This window comes from Meles meles, chromosome 7 (assembly GCF_922984935.1).
Source record: "Meles meles chromosome 7, mMelMel3.1 paternal haplotype, whole genome shotgun sequence".
In the NCBI taxonomy this organism is placed as follows: domain Eukaryota; kingdom Metazoa; phylum Chordata; class Mammalia; order Carnivora; family Mustelidae; genus Meles; species Meles meles.
The window spans coordinates 94,114,858-94,138,005 of NC_060072.1; the positions used below are offsets into that span (position 1 = coordinate 94,114,858).

The following is a 23,148-nucleotide window of genomic DNA, read 5'->3' on the forward strand; positions in this document are numbered from 1 at the left end:
AAAAAATAAAGAAGTTGTTAAAATTTGAAATATATTCAATTGTTTAAAGTATGAATATTCAAATTCAAAATGTAGTTAAATTAACCAACAAATGTTTTATATCATGAAAACAATTTCAAAAGAAATCTAGAAAACAAATTATCAATATACATGGAAGTCTAAGATAATTGAAAAGGAATTCCAAATGAAAAGCTATAATTAAAATAATAGTTACATTTTTTTCATGAAGCAAATGGAATATAGATTAGAAGACCACAAAATGTACATCAGTTTTTCTTAAAATATCTTTTTTTTTTAATTAAAGCTCATAAAACTACTATGTAAATTTTCATATTGATAAGTTTTCTCTTGGCTTTCTGGCATCCAGGCCTTATGACCATCCTTTTGGACTCTCTCCTGGTATCTCTAGAATATGGCACTTACAGTTGCCTTTGTTAAAAAGAAAAAAACAAAAACCAAAAAAACAAGTCTCTCTTCCTCATTTTTTCATTCCGTTTCCTCTATTTTTCACTTAGGTCTCAACATGAATGTCATCAATTTACAGGCTATCTCTTCCTCTCCCACCACACAAACATAAAAACTAAGTCTGGAGAAATTCTATCCTACCTGCTGTTTTGACCTAAACTTTCTCTTCTTTAGTACTAATTCACTAAAATTTTCTTTATATTGTGTATCTAAAATCTTCTAGAAAGTCAAACTCTACTTTTTATGCACACTTTACTATATATAAAACCTAGTAAATAAATGATATTGAATATATTATTTTCAAATACACTGAATGAGATAGTCTCACAATTATTGAAAAAAATGTTAATTAAAGAAAAATGTTAATTTCTGTCAAAAAAATTCATAAAAGAATCAAATGGGTAAAATATTGCTATACATTTTAAAGAACTTTAAATCAAGATTAAACTACCCTGCTACATTTGATTTCTATTCTAAGATATGGAAAAAAATTAACAAAAGTTGTCATTTACTGAGAGATCAATTTAAGCTAACTTTACATGAGCTATAATATTATCTATCTATGAATTTTTTTATGATTTTACTTTAATACACACACATGCACATGCATATTTCTTAAATGAAGAATCTTCCAAAGACCACTGGAGTTGGTTTTTAATCTTTGTTTCATAGATTTGTAAACTGAGATGTGGGACTATTAGGTAGTGTTAATAAGTGTTGGAGCCAGGGTTCAGTCCTGTTTCATGTTATTCCAGGTCTGTAATTTCTCTGGGTACGGCACTGTCTTTCAGGATTGCACACATAATCATCAAAATTACATCAAGGAACATCTTAAGAAATTTTATCTTACCTAAAATACTCAACAATTAGATCAAGAATGTAGAATAAAATCTAAACAAATAAAGGTTGATAATTTTATAATTGGATAGAATTACTCAAAATCAAAATATCATTATTTGATGGACAATTTATGATGTAAAAATTAAATTACTTATTCAAATGCCACATTGTATTGACTATCTTGCAAATTGTATGATTTTTAAAATATGTAATTGAATAAAGAAAAGCTAATAATCTACTATATAGTAATAAGGAAGAGGCAAACACCACTTAAAGTGTAATTCAGAGACATCCAGGGAGGATGGCGGAGTAAGAGAATCCTAAGCTCACCTCACGCCATGGACACACTTAGATAAGAGCCACATCAGTGTAAATAACCCAGAAAGTGACCTGAAGAGTGGCAGAACAGACCCTCCACAACTAATGGTAGAGAGGAGGCCACATCAAAAATAATGGGAAGGGTGGCCACTCAGTCAGGAATAAAACTGACTGTAAGACTGTCTACAAGAGGGAGAGACATGCAAGCCTATTGAAAGGACAAGGCAGACCCCACACCAGGCATCTCAGGCATGGGAGACACGCACTGGGAAGATGAATCTCCATAATATTTGGCTTTGAAAACCAGAGGGGCATAATATTATGAGTTTTGTAATCAATAGATCTTAACATCTGGAACTTTGAAAATCAGCAGGCTTGGCCCTGAGAGAGAAGAAGGGCATAGCAAACTTATTCCCTGCCATTAAAGAAACAGTATAGAAAACAGCACCACTGAGATACAACATAAAAGCAACAGTTTAAAAAATGCTGGTAATATGGGAAGGAAATTTAATTACTAATCTCAGAACAGGTCCTGGAGGGGCAGGGATCTTTAGGAGTCTTCTCCAAGAACAAAGAGTAGGCAGGCACTGTCTCACTCCACCATCATTCACAGACACCTGCAGAAACCAGTCCAATACTCCCTACCTAGCTTGCTAACAGTGCGCCCCATGTCCAACTTTTCCTGCAACATAACCCGTCAAAACTAACCTTGACAGGAACTCCATAAAGCAGATCCAGGTCTCCTCCCACAGCAGACTGGCACAATCTTGCTAACACCATGCACCCCACCCTCATGTTTTCCTCCAGACCAGCCCTCAGCAGACGTCCATCCAAAGCAGGACCACAAGTTTAACACTGTGCCAGCAGCCCTAACAGTGGCCAAAACCACTGTAAAGTGACTCCTACCCAGGGGCAAGGGAAAGAGAACCACATATGCCAGTCCAACTGTGGCCCAAGCATAGGGCTAGGGGCAGATAACTGGTCTGAGTGCAGGCCAGGCCTGTTAGGGCCAACTTAATGTTAAAACATGTTTAACTATTAGGGCCTGCTTAGCCAGAGCAACTCCATATTGCCTAGGTAGCCATATTGTTGTTTACATGCACGGACTTCATTCCAGGAATAAATGCCCCAGTAGTTCCTGATATGGTTCTGGGTATCGATTCCGGGAGTAAACGCCTTAACAATAGAAGCCACATACATTGGGTCTGTGGTTATGCCCTATAAAACCAGTCTGTGAGATCAGGAGGGGGTCGCTTTCTTCGGAGGCAGCCCTGGCCAGTCAGTCTGACTTCTAATGCTTGGCATAGAATAAAGCTTCACATAACTTTCACTTTGTCTCCGTTTCATTCCCCTGGCCAGTCAGTCTAACTTCTAATGCCTGGCATAGAATAAGGCTTTGCATAACTTTCACTTTGTCTCAGTCTCATTCCTTTGATAACGGACCCCAACATTCTGGGGGCTTGTCCGTGATCAAACGACGAGAACTGAGTCAGCATCAGAATTTCTGGGAAAAGCCTCTGGAGGTAAGATCTGAATATTTTATTCTGCAGGATCTGGTCTGTCTGTCTGGTTGTGGAGCTCCAGGGTATAGCCCACCGGGGAGAAGCTGGATGCAGCATTGCTCCCCAGGGCTGGAGTGGATGTGGGGATGCCCCATCCCTCCACTGGGAGATTGCTAGGGGCTTTGAATCCCCCTAGGTGGTCAGGGGACCTGCCAGGGGATTCATGTCTGCCTCGGTGGTCAGGGGGTTCAAGTCCCCTTAGGTGGTCACCAGGAGTTCGAGTTCCCCTAGGTGGTCAGGGGACCACCAGTGGCAGGTTTTGTTTTTGAGTTGGGATTATATCTTGCACACCCTTAGATTGATATCTGGTTGAGGAAGGGCTGCTGGGTCTGGTCTGTGGTTGTCTTTGTCTTGTCTATTTGTTGTCTGTCGTGTTGTTTGTTGTGTTTGAAGAAATTGGGGCAAGCAGAGAGTAAGGGACCTATGACACCCTTAAGTCTTGTTCTCCAGCATTTCAAGGATTTTCAAAGTAAAACCTCCCAGTTGGGTGACAAGGCTTACCCAGGAAAACTCTCTAAAACTGAGAATCCTTTCCCTGCCTTCTGGCAGCACTACCCCTTCTGTTTCTGCACCAACTTGGGTGCAGCCTGCATAACTGGCCTCTAGACCATCCTTGGTGCTTCCTGCACCATGACTCCTTCCCTCTTCACTGTCAAGGAGCAAGAAGAGCAGCCCTGGACCTAACACCCCCCACTCCAGATCTTCCCACCTGTGTCAAGGTAAACATTAAAAATGCAGTGGGTCCAGGTGAAACATAAATCAGTATTTTAATTAAGTTAAGTTTTAATGGTTTAATTAAGATAGACATATCTTTAAAGTTACAGCAGTAAATGTGAAACTTCAAAGTTTACTGAAGGTCAAATACGCTCATGCTATTTGTTAAAATCTGTTAGCAAAGAAATAACTGAACTGATGATTAATGGTCTGTCTCAAGGTTTTAATGGGTAATTGTTAAAATAGCTTTCAAAGTCTTTGGTAACCTGAAACTGAAAAGTTTTGTTTGGATGACAAATGGAGTTAAATCTGTTGGACATCTAGGTCTTAACCAAATGGGATAAAATGCTAAAGCACTGGTTGCTGGAACTAGGTTTGTGCTTTTGGAATCTGTTGGTAAACATGTTTTGTGCCTAACTGATTCATAAATTTTACTCCTAAGAATTCTGTTGTAACTATTTACAATTGGTTAATACTTAACCATCACTAGAGACTGAAGTGTTTCTAAGAATAGAAAATTCTGCTAACTCTAACTAAGACTGATGGAAGTAAGGGAAATAACCCTACATGTAAAAAAAAAAAAAATAAAAGTAGGAGATACATAAGAAAGATAAGGAATGGGAATACATTTTTCTTAAAGATAAAAGGTAATTTTGTCCTAAATGAGATGGTTGTTTGAAAGGAAATAACTTGGGACAAAACCTGGATACAAAAGAAAGTTATAAAAGGTTTGTGAAGGGAAATCTTTAGAAAAAAAATTTGGGGCACCTGGGTGGCTTAGTGGGTTAAAGCCTCTGCCTTCGGCCCTGGTCATGATCCCAGAGTCCTGGGATCGAGCCCTACGTGGGGCTCTCTGCTCCTCAGGGAGCCTGCTTTCTCCTCTCTCTCTGCCTGCCTCTCTGCCTACTTGTGATCTCTGTCTGTCAAATAAATAAATAAAATGTTTAAAAAAAAAAGAAAAAGAAAAAAAAATTAGGTATGGTCAGAATGGACTATCAAAAGAAAAACGCCATAAGGTTTTTATTAAATGTCTTAATGTTGTCTGAAAAACCAGAAAAAAGGCAGTTGACTGATAGTAAGTTTAGAAAAACTGTACACACAAAAAAGAGGGCCTAAGAGAGTAAATAGTTTTGTCTTAAAGTAAAAATGTCTTGTTGCACCAGAACATAAAAGGAGATAGTAAAAGCTAAACTTGAGGGTATGTAATAAGTTGTAGAAGACTTGGGCAAAGTGACTTTTATTTGCCTTGGTTTATAGGTCTGAATGGAAACAATGAAATATGTTGAAAATTTGACCATATTAGATCAGTTTTGATGGATTTATTCACAAAAAGGGGAAAAAAAGACTAATATTTTCCTGTAAAATGCTTCTGTTCAAATGAGGCATAGTATTTAAGGAAGGAAGACTAAAGCCCTCTGTCATGGCAAATCTATATTGGTGATCCACTCAAGTAAATGTTGACTATTATGTAAACTAAAAAGACTCTGGTATTAAAAAAAAATCTGCTTTCTCTCTGTTCAAAAAGAAAGTTTTCTTTGATTAATTGATCTGCTATTAAAAAGAGAATGTAAATGGTTTTCTCTTTGCCTGCCCAGAGAAACCAGTTTCTATGTTTTGTTTTATTAGATCTTAAACATCTGTAATCCTATTTGGCATGGGCTTTAAAACTTAGATTTTAGCAAATGTCAACAAGATTTAAATTGTAAATGAGATCTATTTGACTCATAAGGCTTTTCCTTGGTATGCTAAGTTACTCAGGAAGTACTGCTGAACCAATGATATACCTTAGGTTACACTTGGGTAAATACTGTAACTATTCTAGAGGTTCTATACATTTCCCAAAGTTTTAATGTTTTGACAAGGGTCATCACTTGATATTTAACCATATCTGTTCTGAGTTTTTGTCATTTGCAATTGTTTTAATTCTCTTGTAAAATGAATTCTGACTTAAAGGAAATTCATATAGAAAATTTTCAGGACAAATATAGGTCTTTGATATGTTGAAATCCTGGAACTGAAATGAGTAAGCATTTCCAGAAGTAAGAGCTGCATTCAAAGTAAACCAGAATTAGTAGCATGGGACTAGATAAACTAAAAGATTGTAATGCTATGTCTCTTAATGTTGTATCTGTTATTTTAAACATTGCTGGTTCTATAATGTTTGCTTTTCCAGACTAGGGAAAATTTTTCTTAAGTTATCTGTAACTTACAGAAATGTAAAAGTATTCACTTGTAAAGAAATCAAGGCATTCAACTTTTCTTTCTATCTGAACCCTCTGAAACTCAAAAGGTCTCAGTAAGTATTCTTTCTTCCATGGCAATCAGTCATTTGCATAAGTTCAATAAGAATCTGTTCTCCTTGTAATGGGACACAATTGGAAACACTGGCTATTTTACCAAGGCATTGACTGGAATGTCATATTTAAAAAAGACTTAGATATGACCAGACAGCTTGAAGGAACTAAGGTTGACTTTATAAAACCTGGAGCCATAAAGCTCCCTGAAACTGTTGGCCTGTTACCTTGCTTACAGAGTTCCCAGCAGCCACACCAGGTGAGTAAAGAATGTCACTTCCTGGCAGGTGCAGGAACCTCAGGATACATTGAGAACCTCAGGAAGAGGAATTCACCCAAATCAACAGGTATTGCAGGCATGTCTGATGGCAAGAACTTGACTTGGCTTCTGGCCTGAAGAGGCTATTACAAGTTGAACCTAGAGATTCCTTAAAAGAAGTTCCAGCAAAACAGATCTTAAAAGATCTATACGATCGCTCACTGTTCTTACTGAGCTTATGTAAATAACTAGACCAAGTTTGTTAAAACTGGACTTGTTTTTCAAATAAATTAGTCCTGATTTTGCTATCTCTGGAAATGAGGGTTATTCCAGAGAGAAAAAAAATTTTCAGTAACACAATTTTGTGGATATTAAGTTCTAGATTTGTTCTTTTTAAATGTTTGTTTACCTAAACTAGCCAACTTGAGGTAAACTTCAGAGAAATTGCACAATAGCTTGTTACATGATCTTGCATTTGCCAATCAGTCAGCCCCAGATAAAAGGAAGGAACTTCAGAAAATTGAAGGATTTGAAAGGAAGAATCTGACTGAGTTAATGGGAATAATGGAAATAGCCACTGAGGACTATGAGTCATGCTTGCGGGGGATGAGGGCTCTCTTACAGACTCTGCAGAAAAAAGGGTATTGGGTGTCAGCAATGAAAGCACAGCTGTCAGAGCCATGTCACTTATTTAAGCTTTGATCTCCAGGAGGGATTGCGTTCACTGTCTGAGTCCAGAAAACAGGTGATCACCCGATACCCCAGATCCACCACACCCTGACAAGAGTTTCTTGGGACAGGGGGCTCTTGTATGCTGTGGATACTGTGGTTTGTGGAGCATGCCTGACCTCTCTATGGACTGACTAAGGGAGGACTCACTATAGTAGAATGGACAGCTGAGGCAGAAGGAGCATTTCAGGAATTACAAACAGACTTACTGAGTGCCCCAGCATTGGCCATCTCAGATGTTACCAAGCCATTCCACTTGTATGTGGATGAAAAGGCAGGGATGGCCAAAGGAGTTTTAACTCAGACTCTGGTGCCTTGGCAAAGGCCAATAGCCTGTCTTAGCAAAAAACTAGATCCAGCAGCGGCTGGGTTCCCCCTTTGCCTATGCATAATTGCTGCCATGGCCCTCCTGGTCAAGGGTGCAAGTATATTACAGAAATGGACTAAATTAGACTATGAAGGGGATTGGGCTAAGACTAGAAAGGAAGGTTAATTCTTCCTCAAAGACTAGGAAAAAAATTAGTAAGCCAAATACATCAGGGCACTCATTTGGGGACACGTAATCTTAAGGAGCTTATGAGCAAGCAGTTCCAGTTTTCTAAATTAGGGCGTATGGCTCAGGATGTGGTTGGTAGATGTGCTCAATGCCAGGCGGTCAATGCGGGAGGAACTAGAATGGGAAGAGGAAAAAGAGAAAGAGGTAAAGAACCAGGAATTTATTGGAAAATGGATTTTACAGAGATGAAACCTGGAAAATACGGACATAAGCATCTGTTAGTTTTCGTGGATACCTTTACAGGCTGGGTAGAGGCTTTTTCTGCTAAACATGAGATGGTGGGAATAGTAGCCAAAAAGCTACTAGAAAAAAAAAAAAAAAACTCCTAGGTTTGGGTTGCCTCTCATAATTGGGTCAAACAACAGCCCTGCATTTGTCAGTTCATTCTCACAGGCATTGGCCAAGGCCATGTGCACTAACTGAGAACTACACTGTGCCTACCGGCCACAGAACTCTGGACAAGTATAAAAATGAACCAGACTCTTAAAGAGACCTTGACAAAGTTAATTCTGGAGACTGGCAATGGATGGGTGGACCTTCTTTCCTTCGCTCTCCTTAGGGTGCGATATACACCCTACTTAAACTAGGTTACCCCATTTAAAATAATGTTTGGGAGACCCCCTCCACTCTGTCCATGGTTACAAGAGGTTGCCTTAATGGAAATGACTGATCAGTCTGTACTCCATTCACTGCAGGCACTACAGTCTGTCTTAAAAAGAGCCCACACAGAGATCTGAGCTGCCTACACTGAGACAAAGACGGAAATAAAACTGCATCCTTACCAACCCAGAGACTTGGTTTGGATATGTCACCACTGAATGGAAAACTTGGAGAATCGCTGAAAGGGATCATTCACTGTCATCCTGACCACCCCCACGGCAGTAAAAATAGATGGCATCAGGGCCTGGATTCACGTGTGTCATGTCAAACGAGCCAAAAACAAGGACACCCCCCAGAAATGGGAGCCACTGCCGGTGGACTCCACTAACTGTGGACTAAAACTAAGACCCAAAAGGGTTTCAAAACTTGGTCACTTTTAATCCTGTTCTTACTCAGCAGCAGCCAGCTCATTGGCCTAAAACAGCCCAATAGAAAATCAGAAAGACAGCAGATGGAACAACACTCAAGGTTAATGACACCTCATGTCAGCCTGTTTCCACCCTCAAGAACTGGCTGAAGAGTCAAAGAATTGACTAATCTCCAAAGAAAAGTGGGGGATGTTAGGGCCAATTTAATGTTAAAACCTGTTTAACTATTAGGGCCTGCTTAGCCAGAGCAACTCCATATTGCCTAGGTAGCCATATTGTTGTTTACATGCACGGACTTCATTCCAGGAATAAATGCCCCAGTAGTTCCTGGTATGGTTCTGGGTATCGATTCCAGGAGTAAATGCCTTAATAATAGAAGCCACGTACCTTGGGTCTGTGGTTATGTCCTATAAAACTAGTCTGTGAGATCAGGAGGGGGTCGCTCTCTTCGGAGGCGGCCCTGGCCAGTCAGTCTGACTTCTAATGCTTGGCATAGAATAAAGGTTCACATAACTTTCACCTTGTCTCAGTCTCATTCCCCTGGCCAGTCAGTCTAACTTCTAATGCCTGGCATAGAATAAGGCTTTTTATAACTTTCACTTTGTCTCGGTCTCCTTCCTTTGATAATGGACCCCAACAAGGCCCACAAATGAAGTCCACTCAGGAATAAGACATAGAAAAAAATCTGCCATTTGGTGTGACCACAGCTCTGGCAAATGCCTGATTAGACCCAACTGAAGTCCAAGGCAGCCACAGACTGGCACATTAACAAAACAGGAACTAAACTTCCTCAAACTGACAAAGTGAGCCACTGAAGATGACTAAACTGAAGGCAAACATGGCTCAGCCAGAACAATAGGGTGCACACAATAAACATAGGAGACACCCCTAATGCACCAGGTTCTGGTGAAGAGGGGACAATGCATTGCAGCATATTACAGGACCTCTTCTTCATACAGCCACTACTTCCAAGAGCAGGAGATGCACCTAAATTTCCTAACACAGAGAAACAGACAGAGAGTTAGACACAATGAGGAAAGAAAGGAATATGTCCCAAAGGAAAGAACAGGACAAAATCATAGCAAGAGAGTTAAATAAAATGGAGATAAGCAATATATTGAAAAATAATTTAAGGTAATGGTCATAAAGATACTCACTGAACTTGAGAAAACAGTGAAGGACCTCAGTGAGATCCTCAACAAAGAGATAGAAAATATTAAAAAGAACCAAGTAGTGAGGAAGAACTCAATAACTGAAATAAAAAAATACACTAGAAGGAATAAACAGTAAACAAGAGGAAGCTGAAGGATGATTCAGCAATCTAGAAGACAGAGTAATAGAAAACAATCAAGTTGAATATGAGAAAGAAATAAGAATAATTTAAAAAAATGAGAATGGAATAAGAGAACTCAGTAACACCATGAAGCATAATAACATTCTCATTATAGGGATCCCAGAAGGAAAGGGGGGATAAAAGGGGGCAAAAAAAAATTATTTGAAGAAAAAAAGTTTAAAACTTCTCATATCTGGGAAAAGAAACAGAAATCCAGATCCAGGAGGCATAGAAAGCCCCCAATAAAATCAACAAAAAGTTCACACAAAGACACATACTAAGTAAAATTATGGCAAAAAGTAGCAATAAATAGAGAATTCTAAAGCCAACAAGAGAAAAGAAAACAGTTACATATAAGGGAAATCCCATAAGGCCGTCCCCTGAAACCTGGCAGATGACATGATGTATTCAAAGTACTAAAAGGAAAAATACCTGCAACCAAGAATACTCTATCCAGCAAGGCTATTTTTCAGAATACAAGAAGAGAATAGAGTTTCCCAATAAACTTCAAGGAATTCATCACCATGAAACCAGCCTTACAAGAAATGTGAAAGAGGATTCTTTCAATGAAAAGGAAAGATAATAACTAGGAATTTTTAAAAAGTAAGAAGAGGGGTGCCTGGCTGACCCAGTCCATTAAGTATCTAACTCTTCATTTTGGCTTAGGTCATGATCTCAGCATTCTGGGATCGAGCCCCATGTGGGGCTCCACACTCAGCATGGAGTCTGCTTGTCCCTCTTCCACTGTTTCTCCCCCACTTCTCCTCATTCTTTCTATCTCTCTCAAATAAATAAATAAATGAAATTGTTTTAATTTTTTTTAATTTGAAAAGTAGGAAGTACAAAACCAATAATTTTAAGTATACCTATAAAAATCAGTCAAGGGATTCACCAAAAAAGGATTTAAAGTATAATACCATGTATGTAAAATAGAGAAGCACAGGAGGAGTACACATTTAGTATTTTTAGAATGGGTTCAAACTTAAAGTAACCATCAACTTAATATTAGACTGTCATGTACATAATATGTTACATATAAACCTAACATCAACTTCAAATCAAAAAACCAGTAATAGGTAAAAAATTAAGAGAAAGTAATCCAAATATTTGACTAAAAAAAAAAAAATCCATCAAACCCCAAAAGAAGAGATAAAGAGAATAAAGGAACAAAGAACTACAAAAATAACCATAAAACAAGTAACAAAATGGCCATATGTACATGGCTATCAATAATTACTTTGACTGTAAACAGATTGAATACTCCAATCAAAGGATACAGAATGATGAAATAGATAAAAAAGTAAAACCCATCTACATGCTGCCCACTAGGGACTTTTTTCAGACCTAAAAACAAGCAAATTGAAAATCAGTTGATGGAAAAAGTATTTAATATGCCAGTGGAAGTGAAAAGAAAACTGGGGTAGCAATACTTATATCAGAAAAAGTAGATTTTAAAACAAAGACTATAACAAAGACAAAGAAGGAAAGTATATAACCATAAATGGGACAATCCAACAGAAAAATATAACAATTGCAAATATTTATGCATCTAACAGGGGAGCACCCAAATACATAAAATATTAATAACAAACATAAAGTAAATAAATGATAGAAAATAAAATAATAGGAGACTTTAACATCCTACTTACAACAATGGACAGATCATCTAAACAGTTAATTTATAAGGCAAAAATAGCTTTAAATGACATATTGGTCCTGATGGATTTAATGGATATATTCAGAATATTCCACCCTAAAATAGCAGAATATACATTCTTTTGGAGAATATAGAACATACTCCAAAATAGATCACACATCAGGCCACAAGATAAGTCTCAACAAATTCAAAAAGATCAAAATCACACCATACATCTTTTTCAACCACAACATCATGAAAAAAGACATTAACCACACAAACACACACACACACACACACACACAAAATCTGGAAACCCACAAATTTACCCACATAGAGGTTAAATAACATGCTATTAAGCAATGAATAGACCAACAGAGAAATCAAAGAGAAAATAAAAAAAAAATGGAGACAAATGAAAATGAAAACACAATGGTCCAAAATCTTTGATATGCAGCAAAAGCTGTCATAAGAGGGAAGTTTACAGCAATGCAGACTACCCCAAGAAGCAAGAAAACTCTGGAATAATCAACCTAACCTTATACCTAAGGGAGCTAGGAAAAAGAACAAATAAAATCTAGAACAAGTAGAAGGAAAGAAATAGTAAAAATTAGAAGAGAAATAAATGAAATAAAATTTTAGGAAAAGAATAAAGCAGGTCAATGAACCAGAAGCTGGTTCTTTTCAAAGATGAGCAAATTGGTAAACCTTTAGCCAGATCCATCCAGAAAAGACAGAAAGAACTCAAACAAACAACAACAACAAAAAATTAGAAGTGAAAGAGGTGTGGCACCTGGGTGGCTCAGTCAGTTAGGCATCCAGCTCTTGGTTTCAGCTCAGTTAATGATTTCAGGGTCATGGGATCAAGCCCTGTGTCAGTCTCCATGCTCAGCTCAAAGTCTGTTTGAGACTTCTCCCTCTGCACCTCACTCCACTTATGCATGCTCTCTCTTTTTCTCTTTCTTTCAAATAAATAAGTAAAATCTTAAAAAAAAAAAGAAATGAAAGAGGAGAAATAACAACCAACACCACAGAAATACAATTATAAGAGAATAGTAGGAAAAATTATTGGACAACCTAGAAGAAATGGATAAATTCCTAGAAACATATAACCTCCCAAAACTGTATCAAGAAGAAATAGAAAATTTGAACAGACCAATTACCAACAATGAAATTGAGTCAGTAATCAGAAAATTCCCAACAAACAAAAGTCCAGAGTCAGATGGCTTCACAGGTGAATTTTACCAAATATTTAAAGAACAGTATATACCTATTTTTCTCAAACCACTCCAAAAAAAAAAAAAAGGTGAAGGAAAGTTTCCAAATTCATTCTACGAGGCCAGAATTACTCTGGCTCCAAAACCAGATAAAAATGCCCCAGAAAAAGAGAACTACAAACCAATATATCTGATACACATAGATGCAACAATGATGATTCACAGACCTGTACCCCTGAAGCAAATAATACATTACATGTTAATTAAAAAATAATAAACTAAAAATTAAAAAAAATAAATCCTCAACAAAATATTAGCACACTGAATCAAACAATATATTTAAAAATCATTAACCATGATTAACTAGGATTTATTCTCAGAATTTAAGTGTGGTTCAATATTTGCAAATCAATCGATGTGATATATCACATCAATTAGAGCAAGGACAAAAACCATATGACCATTTCAATAGATGCAGAAAATGCATTTGACAAAGTACAACATCCTTTCATGATAAAAACCCTCAACAAAGTAGGTTTAGAAGGAACATACCTCAACCTAATAAAGGCTGTATATGAAAAAATCCACAGCTAACATTATACTCAGTGGTAAAAAACTGAGAACTTTCCCCATAATATCAGGAAGACAAAGATGTCCACTCTCATCCCTTTTTCAACATAGTACTAGAGGTTCTAGCCACAACAATCAGACGAGAAAAAAAATAAAAGGCACCCAAATTGGTAAGGAATAAGTAAAACTTTAACTGTTTGCAAATGACATAATAGTCTATATACATAAAAAACCCTAAGGAGTCCACCAAAAAACTACTAGAACTGATAAATGAATTCAGTAAAGTCACAGGATAAAAATGAATGTACGTAAATCCACTGTATTTCTATACACTAATAACAAAGTAGGAAAAAGAGAATTTAAGACAATCCTAAGGATTGGCACATTCTCCTTGCTTCTTCTTGGGGTTTTGGCCTTGCTCCCTCCCTGCAAAGAGTCTGGACATGTCCATGTGGATCTTTCCTGGTGGGGTCCATAGTGATCTTGGGTCCATACTAAGTCTCTGTAGGGACAGAAGCAAGAGCCATGAGATCACCAGCACCCACAAGGTCACTTCCAGGTGGAGGAGAATGAGAACATCACCATGGTAAAAGACATCTGGCTTTTGGAAAATGTGATTGATTGTATGAAGGAAACCTTCCCATCCGGTCCAAAGTCTCAACAGTATTCTGGTGCTTATGGTTCCTCACTTTCTGATGAAGAATTGAAAGAAGAGTGGCTGAGGAGCAGGCATTGGAGCAAACCAAGAAAGAGTCAGAAAATCAGAAAAAACTAAAGCAAGGCAAAGAACTGAACTGAGAGGGCTTTTGCCAATGAGCAATTAACCAGAGCAATTCTTCACAGAAGGATATCAAGTGAAGAAGAACAAACCAAGGAAGCACCTGGCTAAACAACTGGAAGAGAAAGATCCAGTGATAAAGAGGCAGGATGTATTCTATAAAGAGCAACTTGCTAAAGGAGAGGAGCTCAGAATTCTACAAAGTTACCATTGAAAAAGTATCAGAAAGTTGCTGAAGACAGGGAAGCAAAGTTCAAGCAATATGAGTTTCATCCTGGCTGGGCTGATATGCAGACCAAAATTCTCCAGTTGTAGTAACATGTCTGACTTGGGAATCAGGGTAACACTGACCTGTTATCAATGAATTTGGAAGTGTCCCTGTCTTCAAATTTTTAGCACTCTTTGAAAAGGACTGGCATTTATTCTTTGATTGTTTAGTAAAATTCACCAGTGAAGCCATGTTTATAATTTTCCCTTAGGTTTATTTTTTGGAACATGAGTAATTTTTAAGTTTGCTATTCAGTTTCTAAATACTTATGGGTTTCCTGGAGATCCCTCTTTAATACACAATTTTAAGAACACATTTTGTGAAAGTTGAACGTTCTTGCACAAAGATTTGTTTAATGGTTCAGAGTATAGTTTATCTTGACAAATATTCAGTGTACATTTAAAATGAATATATTTTTCTCTTATTGTGTGAATTATTCTGTAGATGTCAGTTAAACCTCACTGGTTCATAAGTTTTCAAGTCCTAATTTTCCTTGTTAATCTTCTGCCTAGTTATTTTATCCATTAGTCATTAGTCCATAGCATTGTTCAAATCCTCCATATCCTTACTGATTTTCTGCTTATTTGTTCTGCCAGTTATTGAGAAAGGAGTATTGAAATATCCTATTATGTATTTGTCCATTTTTGCTTACATTTATCAGTTTTTTACTCAGATAATTTGAAACTCTGTTATTAAGATCATAAAATCTGAGAATTTCTATGCCATTTTAATAATTTGATCTTCATCATTTTGAAATGACCTTCCCTGTTTCTGATATTAAACTTTGTCCTAAAATCTAGTTGTCTAGGGGCACCTGGATGACTAGTCAGTAAAGTGCCCAACTCTTGTTTTTGGCCCTGGTCATGGTCTCACAGTCATGAGATCAAACCCCATGTTGGGTTCCCCACAGTCTGCTTGAGATTCATTCCCACTCCTCCCTCTGCCACTCCTTTCACTCTCTCCCTCCATCTGATAAATAAATCTTTAGAAATAAATAAATAAATAAATAAATAATAACAAAACATTGAATATTATGACTAGAAATATATTATAGAAATGTATATAACCCATTAAAAAAATATATACTCTAACACGGAGGACATGGGGAGATGGAGAGGAGAAGGGAGTTGAGAGAAAATGGAGGGGGAGATGAACCATGAGATACTATGGACTCTGAAAAACAATCTGAGGTTTTGAAGGGGTGGGGTGGGAGGTTGGGGAACCCTGGTGGTGGGTATTATGGAGGGCACTGTATAGGAGAGAACAATGTCTGCACACATATACCTGTAAGCCTGGTGACAGAAATGTATACGTTTGTAGAAATGGGCACCTGGGTGGCTCAGTGGTTTGGGCCTCTGCCTTTGGCTCGTCTCGGGATCCTGGGATCGAGCCCCACATCGGGCTCTCTGCTCAGTGGGGAGCCTGTTTCTCCCTTTCTCTCTGCCTGCCTCTCTGCCTACTTGTGACCTATCTCTCTGTCAAATAAACAAATAAAATATTTAAAAAATGAAAAAAGATACATTTTTTCTTAATTTTATCTTATTTTAAACATTCTGCTTCAGAGAAATAGAATGGTGAGACATGTGAGCACAGAGATGCAGTTATGGCTTTTATTGATATGTTTAAAATCATATCTATACCTAAACACTATACTTTGATATATATTTTTTGATTCTTACAGAGAAAATACTCTAAGATATGATTTGTGAAAATCACACCAGAATCACTGAATTTATTCTTCTCAGTTTTACAAATAACCCTGAGATGCAATTTTCCCTCTTTATTTTGTTCCTCATCATCTATACAGTCACTTTGTTGGGCAACTTCCTTATCATCCCAGTCAACAGTATGAATCCTGCTCTTCAAACACCCATGTACTTCTTTCTCCAAAACTTATCACTTCTTGAAGTCTGTTTCACCTTAGTCATGGTGCCAGAGATGCTGGTGGATCTAGTGTCTCCAAGGAAAATCATCGCTTTTGTAGGCTGTGGGATCTAGATGTACTTTTTCTTCTTCTTTGGCAGCTCTGAATGTTTTCTCCTGTCTATGATGGCATATGATCACTTTGTGGCTATTGGTAACCCTCTCCGTTATTCAGTCATAATGAGTAGGTCCCTATGCTTATAGATGGCTGTCAGCTCTTGGATGTCTGGTGTTCCTGTCTCTATGCTATAGACAGCTTGGTTGAAGGGCCTTCCTTTCTGTGGACCAAATACTACAGACCACTTTTTTTTGTGATGGTCCTCCAGTGCTGAAACTAGTCACTCAGGATACAACCATGTATGAAATGCAAGCACTTGCTTCCACGCTACTATTTATCATGTTTCCCTTCTCCCTCGTTTTGGTCTCCTATACCTGCATTATCATCACTATCCAGAGGGTGTCCTCTACTACTGGTCTCCAGAAGGCATTCTCTATTTGTTCATCACACCTCATTGTAGTATCCCTTTTCTATGGAACAGCCAGCTTGACCTAGCTAAGGCCCAAATCCAACCAGTCCCCTGAGAGCAAGAAGCTAGTGTCATTGTCCTACACTGTCATCACTCCTACGTTAAACCCCATCATCTACAGCCTCAGGAACAATGAAGTGAAGGGCACAGTCAAGAGGACATTTACTCAAAAATTCTTGCAGAATTTAGAAGTGTTTTGAGTTCCACTGCATAGTGTTTCTAAACAAAGAAGAGACAGCAGAACCCACAGTCCAAAGCTTAAAAGGAGTGCAAGATTAGCTCTGATTTTGTCAGTGTCACTTGCTGTGATAGATGGGTCTCCGTGTATCAGTCAGACTCCTAGCAATAGACAGATGGTACTCTTGGGATAATTGAGAGAATATTTATGAGGGCTCTGTTTGTGAATTGGGGGGCAAGACTAGATAATTGTCACACAATTCAAATGATGGAAAATCCACAAGTCTTGATCTGAAGGGGTAAGGAGAAGAAGTATTACCTGGAACCTGGTGGATGCTACAACTATATGTAAAGCCACACAACTGGAGCCCTGTTCTTTAAAGGAAAAATGCAGCCATCCTGGTCTTCTGCTATTCTAACTCTCTCAAATCTGCTGATGCCTGTTCTTCATCAAACTAAATCTGAAACACAGGACAAGAATTTCTGCCAATGCAGTTCATAAAGGCCAGCCTTGTGGGGTACAGATCAGAATAGAAAATTTAGGGGCGCCTGGGTGGCTCAGTGGGTTAAGCCACTGCCTTCGGCTCAGGTCATGATCTCAGGGTCCTGGGATCGAGTCCCGCATCGGGCTCTCTGCTCAGCGGGGAGCCTGCTTCCCTCTGTCTCTCTCTCTGCCTGCCTCTCTGCCTTGTTGTGATTTCTCTCTGTCAAATAAATAAATAAAATCTTTAAAAAAAAATAGAAAATTTATGAAGCATAAATGAAAATATTCACCAGAGACCCCTATATATTCTGCATATAATATGATGCAAATATAATCTTGTAATGTGCTTTAAGTAACTTTTAAAAAGATGTATTGAAAAGTGGAGACTTATAGTTGCCAAGGATTCACAGTGCAAATTCTTTATGTAGGTTGCTGCTTTAAATGAGATTATATAATAAGATTACCTTCATATGAATATTTCATAATATGGTTCTGGACCTCTTTGATCATTGGCCTAATCATCTATTAATTTTTATTTTATTTTTTAAAGATTATTTATTTGAGAGAGAGAAAGAGGGGAAGGAGGAGGGAAAGAGAATCTCAAGCAGACTCCATGCTGAGTGCAAAGCCTGACAGGGGGCTCAATCTCATGATCCTGAAAACAAGACTTGAACCAAAAACCAGGACTCTCGCAGTCAACTGACTGAGCCATTCAGGCTTGCTTATTAATGTTTATTAATTAGCTGTTGCTTAGAATTTAAACAAGAAATACTTGCTTTCCACTATAGTAAAAGCAAGAATAGTGATAATAATAGCCAACATGATTTATCAAAGCATTAATAAGTGCCCTCGTGGGGTGTCCAGGTGGCTCAGTCAGTTGAACGTCTGCCCTCAGTTCAGTTCATGATTCCAGAATCTTTGGATCAAGTCCTGCATTGGGCTCCCTGCTCAGTGGGGAGACTGCTTTTCACTATCCTTCTGTCCTCCCCATGCTCATGCTCTTTCTCTCTCTCTCAAATAATTAAATAAATCTTAAAAATCCTTAAATAAAATCCTAAAAAAAAGGCCCTTGCAGCAACCCAACAGGTAGATCCTATTATACATTTATTTTTCATAAAAGATGAATTAGGATCAGAAAATTTAAGAATCTTGACAAGGTAGGGTTATTGAGAGGTAGTCACAGGAATTCAAATTCAGACCCTTCTACATTTGAAATTCAGTATGTTAATTTCTTAAAAAATCTCTAGGACATTTTCATCCTGATAAAGCACCACTTATACATGGGAATTTTGTCTGTAAGTCCATAAGTGCCTTAAATCAACTAAGAAGACAAAATGAAATTGTGTCAAATGTAATTGTGGAAAATTTCACATTCCCACTCTCATAAAAATATATATTGAATATGCAAATTATACCAATAATATTTGTTGCTCTAAGTCTTCATTAGCCAACATTTTTCTTAATTGTATAGATTTTTCTTTAAGCAGCAACTAGCCTCTATCATTCTTGGTCAATATGTCAGAGAAATTTAAAATCACCACAAATTTGCAATTTGTCATATTAATTTTAATTTAATTGTGATTTCTAGAAGTTTATATCCATTGAGCATAATGGGAATTTGGGATATTTGGAAATATCAGTACCTTTAAATCTTTCTCCTTCAATGGCCTTTTAATTGTTTAAGCTTAACTCACATATTCCAAATTAACGTTGCTAAATTCAGTGACCATCTGGTAAGACTACTGCAATGGTTTTTTCTTTTCTTTTCCTTTTCCTTTTTTAAATAGATCTATTTATTTATTTGAAAGATACAGAAAGCACAGCAAGAGGGGTAGAGGGAGAGTGAGAAAATCTCAAGCAAGTTTCCCACTGAGGATGGAGCCTGACATGGGGCTCATTCTCATGACCCTAAAATCATGACCTGAGCAGAAATCAAGAGTCAGATGCTTGACTGACTGAGTCACTCAGGTGTCCCTGGTTTTCTACTATTTGAATGTGACTCATGAGTAGATTGTGAGGTTGTAAAATCAGTTTAGTAGTGAATGTGTATGTGTTTAATAAGCTAGCATAATAAAATCAAGAATAGAATAATAGTAATTTATGAAAAGAGTTTATGGAAACACCTGACACATAATAAACCCTGTCTGAGTGTTTGATAGTATTATTGTTAGAATAACAGACTATATAGATTAGATCCCATATATGAAAGGGTATGCTTTAGTTATGCATTTTTATGTTTTGAGTGAAATGTAAAATTAATTTCCTCCTTTAAGATGCAAGAAAAATTTTCATAAGGTATTCACTTATTTCATATCTTGTCTGATTTAAAGTCCATGGCTTCTTTGGGGCATTTATAATATAATCATTATGTTTCATATAGTTTTTTAGTACAGTTATACTTATATATTACATATAGTTTTATAAATTTAATGTAAATATGAATAAATTTATAAATTTATAAATAAATATATAAATTTAGTGTAAGTATAAATCAATTCATAAATTTAATGTAAGTCAGAGAGCCACTTGAAGAGACTTTTTATCAAGCTTGTCATCCTCAATTTACAAATTTGTATATAGTTTTATAAATTTAATGTAAGTATAAATAAATTTATAACTTTAAGTCACAGAGCCACAAACTCCATCCTCAATTTACAAATTGATTTCTTCTTCAGAGTTCTAAAAGCTAATTAATAAAGTCATTATTATATCTGAAGACATGATTAGAAGGACTTATTTGATGAGTTGTTCACCCCCCAAAATGCTAAAATTTTTATCACTAGCAACAATTCCAGAGTTTTCTTTGGACAAACATTTTCATCATTTTTTTATGGGGATATAATTGTCTTTTTTAGTTGTACAAAAAAAAGGAATTTTTCTTAAGTTTACAATTCCATAGATTTTTCCATATATATGCCCCTATATTGTTATTTAGAAGACTTTATGGAAACATTTCTTACAAATGTCTGTAATTTTGAGTGTCGAGGGATGTCTTCAAAGGCCAAAACTGGTACCCCTGGCACCCCTAAAATAAGAATTGGTTAGCTCTTATTTTACATGTTATCCAATCCTGTCACATATATGAGGGCTGAGGCAAGAAGAACAATTAACATGTTGATATTTCAATGTAGCTTAAAAAGTCTATCTGTTTGATTTCAATGTTGGTCAGGTCAATACTTCAAATGCTGGTTCATTATGGAATGAAACCTACATACTAAGTTGAAACAGGATTAATAACCAAAATATATAAAGAACTCATACAACTCAACAGCTTAAATCTGCAAATAATCCAGTTTGAAAATGGGAAGATGACCTGAACAGACATTTTTCCTAAGAATATATTCAAATGCCCAAGAGGTACATGAAAATGTGCTCAAAGGAAACGAAAATTAAAACCACAATGAAATATCACCTTGGACTTGTTGGAGTGAATGGCTATCATCAAAAGGACAAGAGATAACAAACAGTGGGGAAGATGTGGAAAAAAGGGAACATTAGTGCACTCTTGGTAGGAATGTAAAATGGAATAGCCACTATAGGACATGTAGTATAATGGTCCCTCAAAAAAAAAAAAAAAAAAAAAAAAAAAAAAGTGAGAACTATGGTATGACCTAGCAATTCCACTTCTGGTATGTATCCGAAGGAAATGAAATCACTATGTCAAGGAGATATATGCACACCCATATTCATTGAAGTATTATTTACAATGTAAAATATATTTATCCATTCATCTGTTGATGGACATCTAGGTTCTTTCCATAGTTTGGCTATTGTAGACATTGCTGCTATAAACATTCGGATCACTGCATTTGTATCTTTAGGGTAAATGCCCAGTAGTGCAATTGCTGAAGATGTGGTATATATACACAATGGGATACTATGCAGCCATCAAAAGAAATGAAATCTTGCCATTTCCGATGACGTGGATGGAACTAGAGGGTATCATGCTTAGTGAAATAAGTCAATCAGAGAAAGACAACTGTCATATGATCTCCCTGATATGAGGACATGGAGATGCAACATGGGGGTTAGGGGGATAGGAGAAGAATAAATGAAACAAGATGGGATTGGGAGGGAGACAAACCATAAATGACTCTCAATCTCACAAAACAAACTGGGGGTTGCTGGGGGGAGGTGGGGTTGGGAGAGGGGGAGGGGGTTATGGACATTGGGGAGGGTATGTGCTATCGTGAGTGCTGTGAAGTGTGTAAACCTGGCGATTCACAGACCTGTACCCCTGGGGATAAAAATACATTATATGTTTATAAAAAAAAAAATCGGAAGGGGAGGAGAACCATAAGAGACTATGGACTCTGAAAAACAACCTGAGGGTTTTGAAAGGTCGGGGGTGGGAGGTTGGGGGAACAGGTGGTGGGTAGTAGGGAGGGCACATATTGTGTGGAGCACTGGGTGTTGTGTAAAAACAATGAATACTGTTACGCTGAAAAAAAGAAATAAATTTAAAAAAATATGTATATATATATATATTTACAACACATATATGCAATAGAATACTATTTATCCATCAAAAAGAAGGAAATCTTGCCATTTATGATAACATGGATGGACCCTGAGGACATTATGCTAAGTAAAATAAGTCAGGCAAGTAATGTATGATCTCACTTATATGTGGAATCTAAAAAACACTCATTAAAAAAGAGATCAGATTTGTGGTTACCAGAGACAAGGTGTATTGGAAGGGAATGCACAAAATTGGCCAAAAGGTAAAAACTTTCAGTTATAAGATAAATAAGTACCGTGGATGCAACATACAATGTATAATGTACAATGTACAACATGACTACAGTTAATGCCAGTGTAGGGTAAATTTGAGAGTTTCTTCTCTTTCTCTCTCTCTTTTTTTAGATTTTATTTATTTATTTGACAGACAGAGATCACAAGTAGGCAGAGTGGCAGGCAGAGGTAGAATATGGGAAGCAGGCTTCCCTCTGAGCAGAGAGCCCAATGTGGGGCTTGATCCCAAGACCCTGGGATCATGACCAAGCTGAAGGCATAGTCTTTAACCCACTGAGTCACCCAGGCGCCCCAATTTGAGAGTTTCTAAGAGAGTACATCCTAAAGCTTCTTATCACATAGGAAAAATTTTTGTAACTATATGAGGTAATGGATATTAACTAAACTTACATGGTAATCATTTTGTAATATACATATGTCAAGACAATATACTTATACCATTGGCTTGTATGGTGCTATATGTCAATTTTATCTCAATAAAATGGGAAAAAGAAAAATTAGTGAAATCTGAAAATAAAAATAAAAATCTAGGTTCTGGGGTGCCTGAGTGGCTCAGTGGGTTAAGCTGCTGCCTTTAGCTCAGGTCATGATCTCAGGGTCCTGGGATTGAGTCCCTCATCGGGCTCTCTGCTGAGCAGAGAGCCTGCTTCCCTTCCTTTCTTTCTGCCTGCCTCTCTTGTGATCTCTCTCTGTCAAATAAATAATAAATAAATAA

At 37.1% G+C, this 23,148-nt stretch overlaps 2 pseudogenes; both read left to right on the forward strand.

The window, feature by feature from the left end:
* Nucleotides 1-11,317: 11,317 nt before the first annotated feature.
* LOC123946435 lies at nt 11,318-14,614 on the forward strand (annotated as a pseudogene).
* Nucleotides 14,615-16,265: 1,651 nt separating this feature from the next.
* LOC123946673 lies at nt 16,266-17,217 on the forward strand (annotated as a pseudogene).
* Nucleotides 17,218-23,148: the final 5,931 nt, after the last annotated feature.